The sequence below is a fragment of the Euprymna scolopes genome, unplaced genomic scaffold (genome assembly GCF_053919585.1).
Source record: "Euprymna scolopes isolate OS-2025 unplaced genomic scaffold, ASM5391958v1 sca1, whole genome shotgun sequence".
Lineage (NCBI taxonomy): Eukaryota > Metazoa > Mollusca > Cephalopoda > Sepiida > Sepiolidae > Euprymna > Euprymna scolopes.
This window is the reverse complement of record NW_027633102.1, coordinates 1,229,104-1,239,103: the sequence shown is the minus strand read 5'-3', so window position 1 is coordinate 1,239,103 and position 10,000 is coordinate 1,229,104. Positions and strand designations below refer to the sequence as shown.

At 59.9% G+C, this 10,000-nt stretch overlaps 2 non-coding genes and 1 pseudogene across 2 annotated transcripts in view; all 3 read right to left on the bottom strand.

Annotated features, from left to right (window-relative positions):
- The window catches only part of LOC145273253 (large subunit ribosomal RNA), a 5,724-nt gene extending 2,233 nt beyond the window's left edge, over nt 1–3,491 (bottom strand). The window contains exon 1 of the ribosomal RNA XR_013866277.1: nt 1–3,491. This exon is cut by the window's left edge and continues 2,233 nt beyond it. This is a non-coding gene — a ribosomal RNA (large subunit ribosomal RNA).
- Nucleotides 3,492–4,090: 599 nt separating this feature from the next.
- LOC145273576 (5.8S ribosomal RNA) lies at nt 4,091–4,248 on the bottom strand. Its single transcript, XR_013866401.1, has one exon. It is a non-coding gene; the product is annotated as a 5.8S ribosomal RNA (ribosomal RNA).
- A 398-nt stretch (nt 4,249–4,646) lies between these two features.
- LOC145273543 (small subunit ribosomal RNA) lies at nt 4,647–7,032 on the bottom strand (annotated as a pseudogene).
- Nucleotides 7,033–10,000: the final 2,968 nt, after the last annotated feature.

Genomic DNA, 10,000 nt, shown 5'->3' with positions numbered 1-10,000 from the left:
GACTCCCACCCGGTATCGCTCCCGACCCGCAACACACGCTCGCTTGACCGCGACCGCTCGACGGAACACGCCGCCGCACAACGGACCGCCGCGGCCCCTATGCCTTCGCCGCAAAGCGCGAACGGAGCGAACGCTACAGCCCCGTACCGGTTCCTCGCTTCGCGCGGGCACGGCCGACCGACCCGGTCCTCGGAGACAATCCTTCTTCCGAAGGTACGGATCCATTTTGCCGACTTCCCTTACCTACATTGATGCCATCGACGAGAGGCTGTACACCTTGGAGACCTGCTGCGGATGGTGGGTACGGACCGACTCGAGAGCTGCGAAAACCGGACCCGGATTTTCCAGGGCCGCCGAAAGCGCACCGGACGCCGCCCGAGCCGCGGCGCTCTACAGGTACCTTTTCCGTATCTCCGGACGAGCCGATTCCACGGGGTCCTTTACGAAGAAGAGAGAACTCTTCCCGGGGCTCCCGGCGACGTCTCCGGGCTCGCTTGCGTCACCGCGGTTTCGCCCGGAGAAGCGACGGGCGCCGCCGACATCGCTGCCGACAGCGTCGCCACCCCCGGGCCCTCTCCGAGTCCGGGTTCGGGAATATTAACCCGATTCCCTTTCGACGGGAGGCCGGCCGCTTTTTTTTTGTTTTGGGCTTTTGATTCGATTCGATTCGATTCGCTTTCCTTTCACCTTTCATAACGGATCCGGCGCCTTTCGGGAAGACTTTCGCCCGCGTCTTAGGACCGACTGACCCGTGCTCGACCGCCGTTGGCACGGAACCCTTCTCCACTTCGGTCTTCGAAGGTCTCGTTCGAATATTTGCTACTACCACCGAGATCTGCACCCGCGGTCGGCTCCACCCGGGCTCGCGCCCTAGGCTTCCGTGCTCGCCGCGGCGCCCTCCTACTCGTCGCGGCATCGTTTCGGCGCGAAAGTTCATCGCTCCTCGCCGCGACGGTCCGGCATCGGTCCGTCGCTCCAGCGCCATCCATTTTCGGGGCCGGTCGATTCGGCAGGTGAGTTGTTACACACTCCTTAGCGGATTCCGACTTCCGTGGCCACCGTCCTGCTGTCTATATCGACCGACACCCTTTCGGGGATCTCATGGGCGTCGCGTTAGGCACCTTAGCCGGACGTTTGGTTCATCCCACAGCGCCCAGTTCTGCTTACCAAAAGTGGCCCACTTGGCACTCGCATTCGAGGTGACCAACCGCCCAGCGAAGCGTGCTGGCGGCGGCGGCCGGATGGGGTCGGCTCCGTCGTTCGGGAGAGTCGGCCCAGTTCCACCCGTTCCGAGTTCGAGAGTAGGTCGAGGCCGTGAACGGCCCCGGGGCCTCCAATCGTTCGCTTTACCGGATGGAATTGCGACGATCGAGCGCCAGCTATCCTGAGGGAAACTTCGGAGGGAACCAGCTACTAGACGGCTCGATTGGTCTTTCGCCCCTACACCCGGTTCCGACGATCGATTTGCACGTCAGAGGCGCTTCGGACTTCCACCAGAGTTTCCTCTGGCTTCATCCCGACCGGGCGTGGATCGCCATCTTTCGGGTCCCTGGTCGCTCGCTACGCCAGAGTCGGCCGAGTCGTACTCGGAAAAAAGGGGAAACCGACCCGGGGGTGATGCGCCCGCGCGCAGCGCCTAAACTCGACGACAAAATAGGAACTAGTTCAAGCCGCGGGATCTCACCGATGGGCGGAAGGAGGATATGGAAGCTGGCGCCCGGCAATTCCCCTTTTTGGATGATGCGCCGGGTCCCCTCTCGGGGAGGAGGGAAAAACAACCGCACGTCAGCCACGAGCCTTCCCTCTCCTATCTCTCTCGGGGAAGAGAGAAAAAAGGAAAAGTTGCGGGCACCGCAGCAGCGACGGCGGAAGGCCGAAAACGCCGCGCCCGGCGGGATCGGGCACGGCTCGGAGGCGGGTGAGGCGAGGAGAAGACGACGGCACGAGACCGACGACACCCCCCGACGACCCCCGGACGACTTTGCCACGACACCTCTCCCGATCGACGCCCTCCTACACGCTCTCTCGCTTTCGCTTCGCCTTCGGGGTTAGTCAGAGGTGGCCCCTACGACTCGCGAACGGCCAGGACTCCTCGGTCCGTGTTTCAAGACGGGTCGGGTGGGTTGCCGATGCACGTCGCTGACCCGGGGTGGCGGGCGGCTCGAGTAAAAAAGCGTCGCCGAGCCGACCTCTCCGGAAACGGAAACGGGCGCGGGGCGGGGTTGCCCCCGACAAGAACCCGAAACGTCGGCGAGGTGCGTGACGGCGAGGCCGCGCCAGTCCTATCCCCGCCTCTCATCGCGCACGCGCCCGAGACGGTGGGGCGCCTAAGGAGCGACACACAGAGTGCGTCGCCCGCACGCGACTTCCGGCGGGATCAAAACGGACCGGCTCGCCACGTGTAACGGATCGTGTCAGATTTCCTCCGTTCCCGGCAGAAAGGGGCAGTTACGTTCGCGGGCCCGACGGCCGGTGGCCCCCGACTTCACAAGGTGGGAAGACGGGGGTTTTCAGGGTGATGAAACGCCTGCCGCCTACGGAAAAAAACCCGCGTGTTCGACCTGCACGCCGGGAACGGGTCGCGACGACGGACCGGAGGGGAAGTGCGTCCGGTGCCGGCCGCGCGGAGGTCGCGCCGAAGCGCCCGCGCCATGATTACGCCGAGCGATGATGAAGGGGACGGGTGCAGCGGAGTCGCGCGCGGAGGGAGCAGGAGGAAAGAAGAAGCGGCGGCGACGGATGCGGCGGGTTAGGGCCCGGCGGCAGCAGCGATCGAGAGGACGAGTCCCCTCCGTCGCAGCCAACCGACGCAGCCACCTACCGACGCCGCGGTCGTCACCACGTTTCCCTTCCCGCTATCCACGCGGCCCGTCTCCTTCGTCGGCGACGCGGGCACAAAAGCTGGAACCGCGGGGAACGAGTCCCCCGCGGACACGACGAACGACGACCTGTGCCGCGACGGCCTCTCTTTCAAGAACACACATCGAGTTTGGGCTCGAGCCTAGGCAGCACCGGACTGAGTCCCCCCGCGATCGCGGTGAGCGGTCCCACCCGTTTACCCCTGGGCGGTTTCACGTTCTCTTGAACTCTCTCTCCAAAGTTCTTTTCAACTTTCCCTCACGGTACTTGTCGACTATCGGACTCGTCCCGGTATTTAGCCTTGGATGGAGCTTACCACCCGATTTGGGCCTGCGTTCCCAAGCAACCCGACTCTCGGATCGAAGGCCGTCGCTCGCCGTCCGCACCGAATGGGCCTGGCCACCCGCCGCGGGCGGCCCCGATCGAGGGAACTCCGAACTATGCGAGACGAAAACGAACGGCTGCCTTCGACCCATGCGCCACACGTCCCGAAGCCTTTAACTTGCGACGGGATTCGGCGTTGGGCTTCTCCCGGTTCACTCGCCGTTACTAAGGGAATCCCGGTTGGTTTCTTTTCCTCCGCTTAGCGATATGCTTAAGTTCAGCGGGTCGTCTCGTCCGAGCCGAGGGCGGCGGTTTTTAGTAGAGTGTGGTGTTTGGAGGAGAGGAATCTCGATCGGTACCCTCCGTGTGGACGACGGCTGGCCGATATAGCGCCCGTCCGACCGAAAATGAAGAAGCCAACAATTAAAAAAAAGCGTGGGTCCTCCCCATCCGACGTTTGCGTTGCCTACGACGCGGCCACCTTTTTACGGTGCGAACGGCCGTGCTCGTCGCCGCTGCTCGAGGCGTCGCTGAGAGACACCTTCATGAGGCAGAGAGCGAGACGAGCAGGCGGCGCTTACGTCGGCAGTCGGTTAGGTCGGTACTTTTTTTTTGGTCTCCCTTCGGCTGCTTTCGGACAGACTCCTCCTGCTCCTCCTCCACAGTGTTTCTTCACGCGGTCGAAAAGGGGAAAAGACTCCGCGGTCTGCCAGCGGGAGACGAAGGAGGAGGCCGGAGAGGGTTTTTAAAAAAAAAAAAGACATTGAAAGGAGTCAATTCTTTTTTTATTTTTCTTCCCCCTCGTCACTCGCTCCTGCGACGTCCCGGTTACCACCGTGCCGAGGACCGGGCGGGCACGGGGACGGCAAGATGTCGTTTCGTTAACGGAGAAAGACATGTAACGTTCCGCCTCTCGACCGGACGTGGCCCCGAGACAAGGGATCTCGGGGCCGCAATGTGCGTTCGAGGTGTCGATGTTCACTGAGTCCTGCAATTCGCATCAGTTATCGCGGCTGGCCGCGCTCTTCATCGACGGACGAGCCGAGTGATCCCCCGTCCAGGGTTCAGCACTTGGTTTTTTTATATTAGTTTTTGTTTATATAGATTTAGTAGTGTGCGAGGAGGTCTGTGCGAGGAGGCGTGACGGCATTGCAATGTCGCGAGTAGTTTTGTTTTTTTAGCTAGCGGCGGTGGCACAGCGGCTGCAAAAAAACAAAAAAACGATAAAGCGGCGACAAGGCAAAGAAGAAGCGGCCATCACTTGCGGTGGGCGAAAAAACAAACAGGTGGTAAGACGCGGAAGCAAGCAAGAAGAGCTGGGGCTTTAAAAACCTCCGCGTCACCACAAATCTATCTCTCGCTCCGCCTTTTATAGGTTTGTTTGCGCGCATTCGAGGCGTTGACGCCGACAGACAGAGGAGGTAGGCCGGAAAACAACAAACCAGTCTCGAACGGGAAAACGGTAATGATCCTTCCGCAGGTTCACCTACGGAAACCTTGTTACGGACTTTTACTTCCCTCTAAACGATCGGGTTCGGTCGTCTTCTCCAGGCATCGAACGCCGAGGCGTAGATGCACGAGTGTCGTGACGGACACGTCGCGCACTGCCCGGCGGCGTCGTCGGCCAGATCCGAGGACCTCACCGGACCGTTCGATCGGTAGTAGCGACGGGCGGTGTGTACAAAGGGCAGGGACGTGATCGACGCGGGCTGTTGACCCGCGCCTACCGGGAATTCCTCGTTCACGGGGTTGGTTACAGGCCCCGATCCCTATCACGGGAGGTGGTTCAGAGGTTTCCCAACCCTCTCGGGCCGGGGCGAAGTCCCCGCTGATACCTCCAGTGTAGCGCGCGTGCGGCCCCGGACATCTAAGGGCATCACAGACCTGTTATCGCTCCGCCTCGTGTGGCTTTCTGCCACCCGTCCCTCTAAGAAGTGCGTGAGAAAACCGACCCGGACCCGAGCCGCCACGGAGGACGCCGAGCCCGCCGTAAAAATCACTGACATCGGCGCACTAGTTAGCAGGCCGGAGTCTCGTTCGTTATCGGAATCAACCAGACGGATCGCTCCACCAACTAAGAACGGCCATGCACCACCACCCACCGAATCGAGAAAGAGCTATCGATCTGTCAATCCTACCGGTGTCCGGACCGGGTGAGTTTTCCCGTGTTGAGTCAAAATTAAGCCGCAGGCTCCACTCCTGGTGGTGCCCTTCCGTCAATTCCTTTAAGTTTCAGCTTTGCAACCATACTCCCCCCGGAACCGAACTCTGGTTTCCCGCAGGCTACCCGCCGGGTCATGGAAGCGAACGCCGGCGGATCGCCGGTCGGCATCGTTTACGGTCGGAACTACGACGGTATCTGATCGTCTTCGAACCTCCGACTTTCGCTCTTGATCGAGGAAAACGTGCTTGCCACACGCCATCGCTGCAGTTCGTCTTGCGACGATCCAAGAATTTCACCTCTAACGTCGCAATACGAGTGGCCCCGACCGCTCCCTTCGATCATTGCCTCGCCGTAGACGGAGACCGACAGACGTAGACGAGGCCCTCTTCCATCATTCCATGCTTATCGTATGCAAGCTTGAACAGCCCGCTCTGAGCACTCTAATTTTTTCAAAGTGAACGTACCGGCCGCCGCGGACACTCGGTTAAGAGCACCCTTGGAGGAGAAACCGCCCGACCGCAACACGCGCGCAGACAAGACCACGAAGCAGGGACTCGGAGCGGACCGGGGGGTTCAAAAAAAAAGAGGAACGCGCGGGAAAGGGAGAGGGAGAGAAGCGCGGGGGTCAGAGTGCGGGGGATGCGAATGAACGCACCCAAACACACACACGTAGCACCCCCCCGTTAGACTACTCCCGGAACCGAACCGACGACCACTTGTTTTTTTTTTTCCCGGATCCCGATCACGACCTCCTCGTCCACCTCGCCCGGCAGGACCGCGTGGCGGGTATGCTAGCGGTTGACACCGGCGGAAAGGGCCGGGAATGCGAACGGACGACCAAAGTCAACGACGGACGATGGCGCCGCCGCCCCGGGGCCGCTTGCGCGACCACGAACCCGAGTTCGGACTACGAGCTTTTTAACCGCAACAACTTTAATATACGCTACCGGAGCTGGAATTACCGCGGCTGCCTGGCACCAGACTTGCCCTCCGGTTGGTCCTCGTTAACGGAATTTGAAGTGTACTCATTCCGATCGCGGGGCCTCGACAGAGTCCCGCGTCGTTATTTTTCGTCACTACCTCCCCGTGCCGGGAGTGGGTAATTTGCGCGCCTGCTGCCTTCCTTGGATGTGGTAGCCGTTTCGCATGCTCCCTCTCCGGAATCGAACCCCGATTCCCCGTTACCCGTAGTAACCACGGTAGGCACTTAACCGACCGTCGACAGTTGATAGGGCGGACCCTCGAGAGACCCGTCGCCGGGCGTGAAAGCTCGTGCGATCGACCAGTGAGTTTATCCAGAGTCACCAAAGCGGAGCGCGCCGCCCCTATGAGCCCCGCCACCGAACGGACCCGCGAGCGGGAACGCCGACGACGGGAGGACGGAATGACGCGCATCGGTCTCAGTCTAATATGTAGCGCCGCGACCCGGAACGGCCGACGCGGGTGCCAGCGCGCGAGGCGTGGCGACGACGGCGCGCCGACCGATCGCGGCCTGTGTCACATGTATTAGCTCTAGAATTGCCACAGTTATCCATCGCCTCCGAGGAGGAATACGGTCCCGAGGATTAGGTCCGGTTCCCTGAGCCATTCGCGGTTTCGCCCGTTCTAATGCGTGGCGTGAACTTACACTTGCATGGCTTAAGCTTTGAGACAAGCATATGACTACTGGCAGGATCAACCAGGTATCGTTGGAATTTGGGACTTTGTTTCGACAGAACGACAGACCGACCGACCGACCGACCGACATAAGACAGACAACTACAACGACGGGCACGTGTTTATTTATTTTTCGAGGGGGTTCGCCGTCAGAAGAAGCGCGCTGCCCGCGCTGATGGCCTCTTTTTTGTTTCTCCCCTGACTTGGACCGAGACCGAGACTCAAAGAACGAAAGCGACCAACGTCGACAACAACAACGACAACGGCACCCTTGACAGCGATACATACGACAAACGACAAGCAGCACGACGGCAGTGCACACGGACATCGAGGGTCAAGGTGCAGACTGAACTCGCCGAGGTCGTCGTCATCGTGGTCGCCATCGATTCCGTCTCGTCGTCGTCGTCGTCAACGTCCACGTCACAGCCGGCCGAGAAGAGAGAACAGACGACAGCGTCGACAACAACAACATCGACAACGGCACCCTTGACAGCGATACATACGACAAACGACAAACAGCCACGACGGCAGTGCACACGGACATCGGAGGTCAAGGTGCAGACTGGAATCGTCGAGGTCGTCGTCATCGTGGTCGCCATCGATGCCGTCTCGTCGTCGTCGTCGTCGTCTTCGTCGTCGTCGTCGTCATCAACGTACCAACCGACCGAGACGAGAGAGCAAGCAACAACGTCGACAACAACAACGACAACGGCACCCTTGACAGCGATACATACGACAAACGACAAACAGCACGACGGCAGTGCACACGGACATCGGAGGTCAAGGTGCAGACTGAACTCGTCGAGGTCGTCGTCATCGTGGTCGCCATCGATGCCGTCTCGTCGTCGTCGTCGTCTCCGTCGTCGTCGTCGTCGTCGCCAACGTCAACGTCAACATCACAGCCGTCACTCGGGGAGGAGCTGGACCAGGGCAGCGGCGGCGTAAATTTTCCCGTCACCTTCGTCGTCGCCTTCGTCGACCGACCGACCGACCGGCGTCGTGTTCGTGCTCGGAAAACCGAGGAGAGACAACGTGCACCATGGCGCGTTCTCGCAAGCGGCTCCTCGGTCCGATTTTTTTGGGCGGCTTTTTCGAGCTTTTTTTTTTTTTTTTCTCACCCTTTCGTCCGTGCGACGGCGAACGTTAGGGGAAAAAAAAAAAAAAAAAAAAAACGACAACAACGCGGCGGACCGGGCGAACAACATCGTCGCACACACGACATTGACGACCGGTCCCACCTTTTCACAATCGCATCGAGATAAAAACGAACGAGTCCGATTCGAGCACCGAGTCGCGAGCGGGAGGACTGTCGGTGCAAGTATCGATCACTGACGTGAGCGCTTCGCCGGACAGAGGATGGCTCATCCGGCAGCCGTGCAAATCGACGGTATGGGAAGAACGAACAAGAAGAGCAACGACTTGATCGGCGGCTTGGGAACTGCGGACGGTGAAAACGGGTTAATCGACTGCGACCACGACTGCTCGATCGATCTTCTTTGGCGCTAACAAAGGTGGAGGTGGCGCAAGAAGGGACTAGCGCTATCACCGTCCACGTATCAGAAGATGCGGCGGCAGACGTCGACGCTTATGCGTTGTCGGACGAGAAGTCGCTGCAGCACGTGTACCGCGAGCGGGACGTCCAAGGTTTTGCCAGACGGAAAGAAATCGGGTGTCAGCGAACGTTCACACGGCTGTGAGATCGGACGCTGACAGGAGTAGGAGGCGGCAGGCAGGCGGCGGTTACGGCGGCGGCGCCTGCTGCTGCTCATCCTCCTGTTTGCTGCGGCGACTTCCAGGACGGGAGAGCATCGAACAACGTACGTATGGTTACAAGGGGATCAGGATCTACATAGTGCATCCCCCGCGGCTATTTTTGTTTGTTTGTTCGCTCGTTCGTTAATTCGTTCGTTCGTTCGTTCGTTCGTTACAATGTACGTTTTTCCGTTCGACGGCGGCAGAGAGCGGCGGCGTTTCTCCCTAATCCGGAGGATTTATCGGTCGCACAGCGATGGGTCGTTCGGCCGATCATCGAAAGATTCGCAGGTAGTGGTTGAATGGCAGAACGGCAGCAACAACAGCGGCGGCTGAGAGCGGCGAACGCTGAGGCGGAAGCAGAAGCTGCAGCAAACGTATCGGCTAAACATGGTGGACATAGATATGGCTGACGACGCGGGTACCACGACGACTATGGAACCAGGAAAAGGAGCCGTTAGTTGTTCCAACATATCGTTCGACACGTCGAGCAGCCCTAGGTCCACGGAGAAGCACACACACGTACCACGTATTATAACCTAACGACGATGAGCGGGCGCACGGTTGGCAGGAACGAAGGCGGCGGATCAAAACAAGTTGGAGCGCGGCGACAGCGATAACGGTGACAGCCCTAGGCGGCGGAGATGCCACTTTCTGACGCCTTTGCGACAAGCCCGTAGAGACGTTCCGGACCACCACGAGGCAAAGAGTCGCTGCTCCGACGAACCGACACACCAAAGTGTGCTTCCTACCGAACATGTTTTATAAAACTTTCAAACTGGAAAACCCCAGAAATGGTGTTGGTATTCGTCCAGACCCACCTCCGACACCTGAAAATGGTGGTCAAAAAAAACGTCGATTATACGAAGCGACATTTCTGGTCGGCGATTTTCCAGTTTTACGCCTACTGCCACATGGGGATGTCGGTAGGCGTCGCAAAGTGCCTTCTCGACGCCTAGGCACACCAGGACTTTGTCATTTTTTTCCCCCTCGACATTCCTGGTCCGGTCTATTCCGATTTTACACCTACCGCCATGTGGGGGTGGCAGTAGGCGTCGAAAAGTGCCTTCTCGACCGCTAGCGACACCACTACTTTATCGAGCTCTGGAGGCCCGCACACCGACCCGGGGGCCGCGGAGTCGACCCCGGGGGCCTCCTGGCGTCGCCGCCGCTCACTTGGACGCCTTCCGCAACCTGTGGTCCCGCTCGGGGCCGCCGGGAGCCTCGCCGACCTGACCGGTGTCG